The sequence below is a fragment of the Orycteropus afer genome, unplaced genomic scaffold (assembly GCF_000298275.1).
Source record: "Orycteropus afer afer isolate SDZICR_OR568_19922 unplaced genomic scaffold, OryAfe1.0 scaffold00199, whole genome shotgun sequence".
In the NCBI taxonomy this organism is placed as follows: Eukaryota; Metazoa; Chordata; class Mammalia; order Tubulidentata; family Orycteropodidae; genus Orycteropus; species Orycteropus afer.
In genome coordinates, this window is record NW_006921786.1 from 3,628,556 (window position 1) to 3,640,275 (window position 11,720).

The 11,720-nt window shown below is 40.3% G+C and overlaps 1 protein-coding gene across 1 annotated transcript in view; it reads left to right on the forward strand.

Annotated features, from left to right (window-relative positions):
• DNAH9 (dynein axonemal heavy chain 9) overlaps positions 1 to 11,720 on the forward strand; it is a 722,341-nt gene that overhangs the window by 544,627 nt on the left and 165,994 nt on the right. The window lies entirely within an intron of this gene.

Here is an 11,720-nt window from a genome sequence, read left to right on the forward strand (position 1 = left end):
TGATGATATGTCTTGGTGATTTTCTTTTGGGGTCTATCCTGTTTGGGGTTTGTTGGACTTCCTGAATGGATATATTCTCATCTCTCATCATCTCAGGGAAATTCTGCTCCAAAATCTTGGACAATTTTCTCAGTGGTTTTATTTTTCTCTTCCAGTTCTGGAATTCCATTGACACATAGTTTATTCCTTTTGATGGTATCCCATATGAACTTTAGGCTTTCTTCATTTTGTTTTGATCTTTTTTCTGATTGACCTTTCCAAAGAAGTATTCAGGTATTTTTCTTCAATCTCATTAATTCTGTCTTCCTTTACATCAATACTACTCTTTTGTCCTTTCAATGTGTTATATAATTCTGACAATGTAGTATTAAACTTCTGGATTTCTATCTGTAAATTTAAAATCATTTCTAATTTTTCATTTTTTTTTTTTTTTCCATTTTCTTCTAGGGTTTTGTCTGGGTTTTCCTTGGTATGTCTCTCAATCCTTTGAAGATACCTAAATATAATTCTTTTGAATTCCTTATCAGAAAGTTCCAATGCTGCTTCATCCTCTGGGATGTGTTCCAGGTCTGTATTCTGCTCCCTTGTTACTACCACTTTATCTTGCTTCTTTGTGTGGACTGTGATGGTCTGTTGTCTCCAAGACATCGTGGCATTGTTGTATTTATTTCTCTGTTAGCTGTTTGTGAAGAGTGGCCAAGGGTGAGCCAGGCTCTTGTTGTTGTTTTTTTTATCTTTGGCCCATTGGTGGAGAAGGAAGTGGTGGCACTCATTTCAGTAAGTGAAGCTACAGGAGGTGTGGGTGTAGTTGTGTCGTATGGGGACTGTTGCTGTCTTCCACTCACTTAGACAAAAATAATGATTGAATAACCAACAAAAAAGTAAAAGCAAATGGACAAAAGATACTGTGTAATCACACAGGAACAGCAATCAAAAAAATAAAAAAGGGGGAAAAACTGCAATATCAGGGGAGAGGGCAATAAGAGAAAAAAGGTAGAGAAGGAGAATAATGAAGAAAAAAATGGGAAAAACAGAAAAAGGAAAACAAGGAACAGGGTTACCCACAAGAAAGAAAAATTGGATCCAGAACAGGGAAAAGAAAAAAAGCTGAAAACTAAAACCAGGGAGTGAAAGAATATACAATAATAGTGAAAAGGAGGAAAGTAATAATAGTAGTAGTTTTAAAACAGACAAAAACAAACAAACAAAAAACCAAAAAAAAGGAGAAAATAAATCAGGGCAGGACAGCGCAGGGCACCCAGGCTCTGCCCAAGGATGCAGATCTGGATGGAATTCCTGCCAGCCCAGAACTTGGATGGGAGTAAGGGATAGCCACACCTCTGTTCACCAAGAGGGTGTGGGGTATAAGAGTAACAAGGGGAATGTCACATCTTTCCAGTCATCCGTGTCCGGAATATCCTTGCTGTTCCTGGCAAGTCGAGCCTGTTCTTCAGTCCCTGGAATCTGGGAGAATGCTGTCACTTTAAATATCCAAAATGGTCAAGCCACTTGTAAACAATCAAAATGGCTGCACCCTCAGGACAGCCAAAAGTCCACAGCTCAACCCACCTTCTTCTTTGCTGCTTCCCCTTTTATTCACCAGCCTCCAGAGAAGTCCTCTGTGTAGTCCCTGGCTAGCAGAGCTGATTTTAGGTTAATTCTTAGGTTCTACCACCACACGGCAATATCCAAGCTGTGTGTGCCTTCAGGATCACTGCCAGAACACAGCTCTGTATGTCTCCATTTTTGGTGTTTTCATGCAAATTCTTCTGCTAGTTGGAGTTTAGTCCGCTTCTATATCCTTCCCTTCAAGGCTCAGGGGTCCAGGATTATCTTCTGTATCTGTGTTAATTGGTTCCCTTTTTCTTTGTTGAAGAGAGTCCTTGCAGTCTTTCTGTCTATTCCACCATCTTATGGAACTACCCTCCATAGCATTTTCAATGGCTGATATTTGGAAGTAGGTTGCCAGGTCTTTCTTTTGAGGCACCTCTGGGTGGACTCAAATCTCTAGCCTTCCAGTCAGCAATGAGTGTGTTAATTACACCACCCAGGGATTCCATCTCAAACTTAGTATATACACAATGGAACTGATTTCATCTTCCAACTGCACTCACCCCATCAAAACCTGCTCTACCCAAAGTCTTTCCCTTCTCTGCTAAGTACAACTGCATCTTTATTCATACATCCATTGTTGTTGTTGTTGTTGTTGTTAGGTACCATTGAGTCCACTCTGATTCATAGTGACCCTGTGTACAACAGAATGAAACACTGCCTGGTCCTGTGCCATCCTCACAATCCCTGCTATATTGAGCCCATCATTGCAGCCACTGTGTCAGTCCATCTTGTTGGAGGTTGCAGTATAAATTACCTGTTATGGCTTTTCTAGCCTTAAGTCCTTGTAAACTCCATGATGGAATATGCTGTGAGCAACAGAGGAGCTCCTGATTATTAAAATTACCCACCTGGGATATTTTTGTTGAGTGTGGCACAAAGCAATGTTCTGGGAAGTTCACTCTCTGTTAGGTGCTTAGAATTCTGATGTTATGACTGGTTAGTTTGGCCACTCTGCCAGGCTCAAAAGGAGGCCTCCTAGAGGCAGAAGGAGTCTCTCTGACTGCTGGCTGAGAAAGATGTGTTGATGAGAGAAACATGCTCCTGAGAGACATGCCTTCCTGAGAAAGAGACACTGAGAGACATGCGCTGCTGAGAAAGAGACAGCAGGCTGAGAGCTACTGAGCATACTTCCTGAACTTGAATTGTAGCCTGGTGCTTCCCTAATAAATCCCATAATCTGTGAGTTCTATGTGGCCACTGGAGTGAATTAGTGAACCTAGCAGAGGAGTGGTGGGTGTTGTAGGAGGAATGGTTGGTATAAGGGCTGGAGGAAGGCAGCATGTCTGTCCTCACAAGAATAGGCTGGGGGCTACTGATGGTGATTCTATCTTTCGCTTGTGTGGTTAGAGGAGGTCGGAAGATGCAGCTTCCCTTCCCCGTTGGCAGTTGGTGGTGTGGTGGGATTTGTTGCAGTGGCTCCAGACTCATAGAAGCATGGCACTTTGTAAAAGAAAGAAGGAAGGGGCCTGGGAAATGAAACTTTGGATTCTTAGATGGTTACTTTGGTTGGTGTTACCTCTTAAAGGAGATAATTGATCCAGAGCCTAGGGCTTTCAGTTACACCCAGCCAAAGGCCCAAGGCCATATATATAGAATGGGACAGTAATCAAAGTGAAGAGATGAACCTGGAATGCCTTTAAAAGGATTGTGTGCTTTGGATTATGTGTTTATCTGATTGTACTATGGGTACTGAGTATTCTCTTACCTGCTTGTACATGAGAAATGATTATGGGGTGTGGATAACAGAGAGATTGTAAGTCTGCCTTCAGCTGATACTTGATTGGATATGTTCAAAGGGGAAATAGAATTTGCCCTATAGAATAAACGCAGGCTTTTGTTTCCAGCCCTGTGTGTAGAGTATTAGGGATTTAAGTAGAAAACCTGAGCTCCAACCAGAACTACAGAGAGAATGTAAGATCTGCATTTGAAGACAGGAACTACAGGGAAAAAAAAAAAAAAAAAAGACTGGTTTTTGAATTTTGAGCAAGAGTTAGGCTTTGGTTGCATCAAGGCAGGAAAGACATGGTCTATGAGAGAAACTCCTTCCAGGACTAAAAGTTAAAGGAAACCAGTGAGCAGTAGGCTTATATGCTGCTCGCTTGTGACCACTGGGGTCCACTTGAGTGGAAATGGGGGAAGTGTAGCAAAGAAGAAGTGGGTTGAGTTTGGCACTCTTTGACCTAGGCCATGGAGGCTGGGGATGAAAGGAAGGGCTGGCTGGTCTGAAGTGTAATGAGTTGTGAACCTACAGGCATTGAAATAGTCCCTGAGAACTGAGGATGTGAGAGGAGGTGCTGGCTGGTCTGAAATGAAGGGAAGAGTGTGACTCCAAAATTTGGCAGCTGGTACCCATGACCTAGCTGGGATGGCTGGGGCTAGCTGACCAGAACCTGACCAAACAAAGAGGAAGATGTTTGACACTGAGCTGGTGTTAAGTTGCTGCAATTTGATGGCTTGCACTGGATTGGACTTTCCTTGTTTATGGATGCAGATGCCCAAAGTTTCCAAGCAGAAGAGAAGATTCTCCAGAGAAAGGACCATGCTTGTCTCCTCAGAGTACTTATTTCATAGGGATGGGCAAATTAGAGATTGACTATTTAAAATGTGGGAAGATAAAGGCATGAAGTGGCTGGCTTACACGCTTTCATGGGTGTGGTTATTCTTAAATTGATGGGAAGGGGATGTTAATTTTTGAAGTATAAAATGGATAATGGCTAGAAAAGCCAGGGGGTGGCCTGTGGTGTAAATTACCTGGTATGGCTTTTCTAGCCATAAGTCTTTGTAAACTCCATGGTGGAATTTGCCGTGAGCAAATAAGAAGCTCCTGATTGTTAAAGTTACCCACCTGGGGTATTTTTGCTGAGAGTGGTACAAAACAATGTTCTGGGAAGTTTGCTCTCTCTCAGGTGCTTAGAATTCTGATGTTATGATTGGTTAGTTTGGCCACTCTGCCAGGCTCAAAAGGAGCCCTCCTAGAGGCAGAAAGAGTCTCTCTGACTGCTGGCTGAGAAAGATATGTTGATGAGAGAAACATGCTCCTGAGAGACACGACCTGCTGAGAAAGAGACACGTACTGCTGGGAGACGGACTGAGGGAGACTGTTGGCTGAGAGACAGTGGGCTGAGAGAGACTGAGAATATTCCTGAACTTGAATTGTAGCCTGGTGCTTCCCCAATAAACCCCATAATCTGTGAGTTCTGTGTGGCCACCACAGTGAATTATCGAACCTAGCAGAGAAGTGGTGGGTGTTGTGGGAAGAACGATTGGTGCAAGGGCTGGAAGGAGGCATCATGTCTGACCTCGCAGGAATAGGCCTTGGGCTGCTGATGGTGATTCTGTTTTTCTCTTGTGCAGTTAGAGGAGGTCAGAAGATGCAGCCTCCTTGCCCCTTTGGCAGAGGTCTACCCCTTTTTCAGGAGCTCTGGTAGCATAGTGCCTAAGGCACTTGACTGCTAACCAGAAGGCTGGCAGTTCAAACCCACCAGCCACTCCTTGGAAGGAAGGTTGGGCATTCCTACTTCTGTAGTGATACTGCCTCGGAAACCCAAGGAGGGGTCGCTATGAGTCAGGGCTGACTCAATGGCAAAATAACAACAACAACAACAACCCCTTTTTCACTAACCCTCTACTTTACCAAACATGACATCTTTCTCCAGGAACTGGTCTCTACTCACAACATGGCCAAAGTAGGTGAGATGAAGTCTGGCCATTCTTACTTATAAGGAACATTCTGGCTGCACTTCTTCCAGGGCAGATTTGTTCCAAGACATACATCCATACTCATGCAGCAAAGCTTGGTGTCACCGTGGACTCCTCTCTTTCAGTCTCCACATCTGATCTGCCAGAAAGTCCTGTTATCTACATCTGTCTTTACAATATTATCTAAAATCTGATCACTTTGTCCCATCCTCTGCTCACACAGTAGTCCCAGCATAGTTTCCTCTCACAATATTGCAGTGACCTTCTAAGTGGATTTCCTATTTTCTCCCTTGTCCCCTCCTCTCAGCAGAGTAGTAGAGTGATCCACTTAACACCTAAGTCAGATCACATCACTTCTTTAATCAAAGCCCTCCAATGGCTCATCTCACTCAAAGTAAAATCCAGAATCTAAATATGGCCTCTCCAGTCTTATAAAACCAGGACCCTTTTTCTTTTCTAATCTCCTCTCCTATTACTCTCCCCCTTGCTTGCTTTACTCCAGTCTCCTTACTCTTCCTCAATCACAGCACAAACCCTGTCTGTATTTTTAGCTGTTATATATGCTGTTCTTTCTGTCTAGAACATTATTTCCATCAATATTCTCTTTCCCCAGATATTGTTGTTAGTTGCTGTTGAATTGGCTCTGGCTCATGTTGACCTTATGTATAACAACTAAATGTTGCCTCGTCCTGCACTATGTTCATGATTATTGGTATGTTTAAGTTCTTTGTTGCATCTGTTGTGTCAATCCATCTCATGGAGGGTTTCCCTCATTTTCACTGATCCTTCACTTTAGCAAACATGATGTTCTTTTCTAGCAGTTGGTATTTCCTGATAACATGTCTAAAGTAAGCAAATAAGGTATTCCAAAAATATTCTAGGATTTGCATTAGCTTCCTATGGCTGTTGTAATAAATTATCACAAACTAGATGGCATAAAACAACAGAATTTTTTTTTCTCTCACAGTTCCAGAGGCCAGAAGTCTGAAATTAAGGTCTCAGGTTGGTTCCTTCCAAGGACTCTAAAAAAGGTCCATTCCATGCCTCTCTCCTAACCTCTAGTATTTGTTGACAGTCCTTGGTGTTCCTTGTCTTACAACATCAACACTCCAATCTCTGCCTCTATCTTCACATCATCTTCTCCTCTGCATATTTCTCTGCATCTCTGCATTTCAAATCTCCTTCTCTTTCCTCTTATGGGAACTTACTCTAAATCCAGAATTATTTTATCTCAAGATCCTTAATTAATTACATGTAAAAAAGACCCTATTTTCAAATAAATAGGATACTATGGTACTGGGTTGGAAAGCACTCAACATACAACTGAGGAACAGCTGCCTCCTCAAAGTAAAGTCAACCTTAATAATGTGGATAAAGTAAAGCTTTCCAGATCTCCATTTTTTGATGTGTATCTCCTCAAAAGGCAAAGCTACAAATATACATTAATAATCACAATGTGGAAAGTATGAATCTGGGAAAATTGGAAGTCATCAAAAATGAAACGGAACATATAAAGATTGAAATCCTAGGCATTAGTGACCTGAAATGGACTGGTATTGGCCATGTTGATTTGGAAAATCATATGGTATACTACACTGTGAATGAAAAATTGAACAGGAATAGTGTGACATTCATCACCAAAAAGAACATTTCAAGACATATCCTGAAGTTCAGTGCTGTCAGTGATTAGGGTAATATCCATACACCTATAAGGAAGATCAATTAGTATGATTATTCAAATTTATGTGCCAACTAATGCCAAAAGTAAAGATTTTTGCCAACTTCTATCTGAAATTGATCAAATATACAATCAAGATGCATTACTGGTACAATCAAGATAATTGCTGGTGATTGGAATGTGCAAGTTAGAAACAAAGAAGGATCAGAAGTTGGAAAATTTGGTCTTGGTGATAGAAATGATGCCAAAGATCACATGACAGAATTTAGCAGGACCATGGCTTACTCATTGCAAATACCTTTTTTTCAAGGAAAATTTGGCCTTGGTGATAGAAATGATGCCAAAGATCACATGATAGAATTTAGCAGGACCATGGCTTACTCATTGCAAATACCTTTTTTTCAACATTAACAGCAGCTATGCACATGGACTTCATGGATAGAATATAAAGGAACCAAATTGACTTTTTTGTGAAAAGAGATGATGGAAAAGCTCAATATCATCAGTCAAAACAAGGCCAGGGGCCACCTGTGGAACAATCCATCAATTGCTCAAATGCAAGTTCAAGTTGAAGCTGAAGAAAATTAAAATAAAATAAAATAAAATCTTAAGTATATCCAATCTGAACACAGAGACAATCTCAAGAATAGCTATAATACATTGAACACTAATGACTGAAGATCAGATGAGTTGTGGGGTGACATCAAGGACATTATATGTGAAGAAAGTAAAAGGTCATTAAAAAGGAACAAAGAAAGAAAAGACCAAAATGGATGTCAGAAGAGACTCTGAAATTTGCTGTTCAGTGGAGAGTAGCTAATGTGAATGGAAGAAATGATGAAGTAAAAGAGCCAAACAGAAGATTTCAAAGGGCAGCTCAAGAAGACAAAGTAAAGTATTGTAATGAAATGCATAGAGACCAGGAGTTAGAGAACCAAAGGGGAAGAATACACTTGACATTTCTCAAGTTGAAAGAACTGAAGAAAAAATTCAAGCCTGAAGTTGCAATAGAGAAAGAATCTCTGGGCAAAATATTGAACAACACAGCATCAAAAGAAGATGGAAGGAATATACAGTGTACCAAAACAAATTGGTCAATGTTCAACCATTTCAGGAGGTAGCATATGATCAAGGTAGCATAGGACAGTACTGAAGAAAGAAATCCAATTGATGGAATACCAATTGAGATGTTTCAACAAATGGATGTGGTGTTGTAAGTGCTCGCTTATCTATGCCAAGAAATTTGGAAGACAGCTACCAGGCCAACTGGCTAGAAGAGATCCATATTTGTGCCCATTCCAAAGAAAGGTGATCCAACAGAATGAGGAAATGGTTGTACAATATCCTTATTATCACACACAGGTAAAATTTTGCCAAAGATAATTCAAAAACAGTTGCAGCAGTACAACAGGGAACTGCCAAATTAAAGCTGGATTTTGAAGAGGATGTGAAACAAAGGACTGCTGATGTCAGAAAGATCTTCACTCAAAGCAGAGAATACCAGGAAGATGTTTACTTGGTATTTGGTTTTTTATTTTATTGATGATGCAATAAAAAAAAAAAAAATGTTATGGATAACATCGTGAAGAATGGGAATTCCAAAACACTTAATTGTGCTCATTAAGTAGACACAATTAAATATTGTGTAGAACCTGTACATTGACAGTCATTCAAACAGAACAAGGGAATACTGCATGGTTTAATGTCAGAAAAAGGTGTGCATCAAATTGTATCCTTTCATTATACTTATTCAACCTGTATGCTGAGCACATAATTCAAGAAGCTGGGCTATTTGGAGAAGAATGAGGCATCAAAATTGGAAGAAGCCTCATTAGAACCTGCACTATGCAGATAACACATCTTTGCTTGCTGAAAGTAAAGAAGACATGATGTATTTACTGATAAAGATCAAAGACTATACCCTTCAGGGTGGATTACACCTCAACACAAGGAAAACAAACATCCTTACAACTAGACGAACAAGCAACATCATGATAAATGGAGAAAAGATGGTAAATGGAGAACTAGTCAGGAATTTCATTTTACTTGGATCCACAGCCAACGCCCATGGAAGCAGCAATCAGGAAATCAAACGACATTACATTGGTAGATGTGCTGCAAAAGATCTCTTTCCAGTATTCAAAAGCAGAGATGTCATTTTGTGGATAAGGTTTAACTGACCCAAGCCGTGTTCATTCCAATCACCTTATATGCATGTAAAAACTAGACAGTGAATAAGGAAGACTGAAGAAGAACTGATACCTTTGAATTATGATGATGGCAAAGAATATTGAATATACCATGGACTTCTAGAAGAATGAACAAAGCTGTCTTAGAAGAAGAATAGCCAAAATGCTGTTTAGAAGTGAGAATGGGAAGACTTCATTTCATGTACTTTGGACATGTTATCTCTAGGGATTAGTTCCTGGAGAAGGACATCATGCATGGAAAAGTAGACTGTCAGCAAAAAAGAGAAAGACCCTTAATGAGATTTACACAACAGTTACCACAGTGGGTTCCAGCATAGCAACAATTGTGAGGATGGCGCAGGACCAGGCAGTCTCTCTGTTGTACTTTAGGTTGCTCCGGTGGTGTAGTGCCTCAGGCATTTGACTGCTAACCAGAAGGCTGGCAGTTCAAACCCACTAGCCACTCCTTGAAATGAAGGTTGGGTAATCTACTTCCGTAGTGATACCACCTCGGAAACCCAAGGAGGGGTCGCTATGAGTCGGATCCGACTCTACGGCAGTGAGTTTGATTTTTTTGGTTTGGGGTTGCTCAACCCTACATACAACCAAACTGAGTCAATGGGCCTGACCTGATGGCACCTAACAACTACCAACAATAGGATACTGGAGTTTAGGACTTGAACAGATCTTTTTTGGGGCATAATTCAAACCACTACAGGACTCACAGCCTTATTTTCTTCAAGTCTTCTCTCACTGCCTTGCTTAAAGTAGGAACCATGCCCTCACCCCCTGCATTGCCCCATTCTCTATAACTTGCTTTTATTCCCTTTCTGTTATCATCTTGTGTTGTTGTTGTTGTTATGTGCCATCAAGTCGGAACGAACTCATAGCGACCCCTCCTTGAGTATCCGAGGCAGTATCACTATGGAAGTAGATTGCCCAACCTTCCTTCCAAGGAGTGGCTGGTGGGTTTGAACCACCAGCTTTCTGGTTAGCAGTCAAAATGCCTTAGGCACTACGCTACCAGAGCTCCTAAAGAGACAGCCCAGCTACCTGGCAGGGAGCAGCTGGTGGGTTTGAACCACCAGCGTTGGGTGTGGCAAGTGAATGCCTTAGGCTTGATATCATCTTTTAGTACACATATAATTTACTCATTTCTCATATTTATTGTGTCTCACTACTAGAATGTAAGCTCCTGAAAAGCAACTTGTCCTTTTTGTTCACTGCTATATCCATAATGCCTGAAGCACATTGTAAAACCAAAAAACCAAACACACTGTTGTAGAGTTGAACCCTACTCATAGCAACCCCTCGTTGGGTTTCCAAGGCAGTATCACTACAGAAGTAGATTGCCCAGCCTTCCTTCCGAGGAGTGGCTGGTGGGTTTGAACCACCAGCCTTCTGGTTAGCAGTCAAATAAATATTTGTTGCTTTGGTTTTCTGTCCTTGTCCACTGACTACTTTTAGGTGATTTTCATGATTTGTTGTACATTATTTGAATATGCATATTATATTTATTAAAATTATCAAGTATAGTCTTCCTTCATTATATCAATGAAAATTTGAGTGTACCATTTGCCTTTTAATTTTGTTTGCAATATAAGGAGCTCTAGCGGTGTAGCTCTGGTGCTAATCAGAAAGTTGGCGCTTCAAACACACCAGCCACTCAGTGGAAGGAAGACTAGGCAATTTACTTCCGTAAAGATTTACCACCTCAGAAACCCAAAGGGGGTCGCTATGAATCAGAATTGACTCAATGACAGTGAGTTTTTGAATTTAATAAATTATAGATTTATTTTTTTAGTCAAACCTGTCAATCATTTCTTCTATAGATTGTGCTTTTACTTGCATGTTTAAAAAAGTCTTTCTCTCTAGAAATTACATAAACATTCTCCTTCATTTTTTAGTTTTTATAGTTTTCTTTTTATGTTGAAGTCCAATCACCTAGAATATGTTTTAGGGTACCATATGAGAGGTAGGGACCTTGTTTTCATTTTCCAAGTTGTTAGCTATTGTTCCAATACTATTATTGAATAGTCCATCCTTTCCCTAGTTAATTAAAGATGTTACTTTTATTACATGTTATTTTTAGAGTATGTATTGTCTTCTGTTTATCTAGTACTATGTCAGTTTTAGTTATTTAGCTTTACATTTAGTAATATTTATTGTTGTACAAATGTAATATCCCCTAATTACTTTAAAAAGGGGATAAATTATATGAAAAAAAATGTTTCTTAAAGAAAAAGATTAAAATCTTTAAGTCATCATTCAAAGATAGTAATTGGAGTTATATCAAACTTATAAATTGATTTAGGGAAAATCTTACCTTTATATATATATGTTGTTGTTGTTGTTATTTGCCGTCGAGTCGGCCCTGACTCATAACGACCCCTCCTTGGGTTTCCGAGACAGTATCACTACGGAAGTAGGATTGCCCAACCTTCTTTCCGAGGTGTGGCTGGTGGGTTTGAACCGCCAGCCTTCTGGTTAGCAGTCAAGTGCCTTAGGCACTATGCTATCAGAGGCTCCCACCTATATAT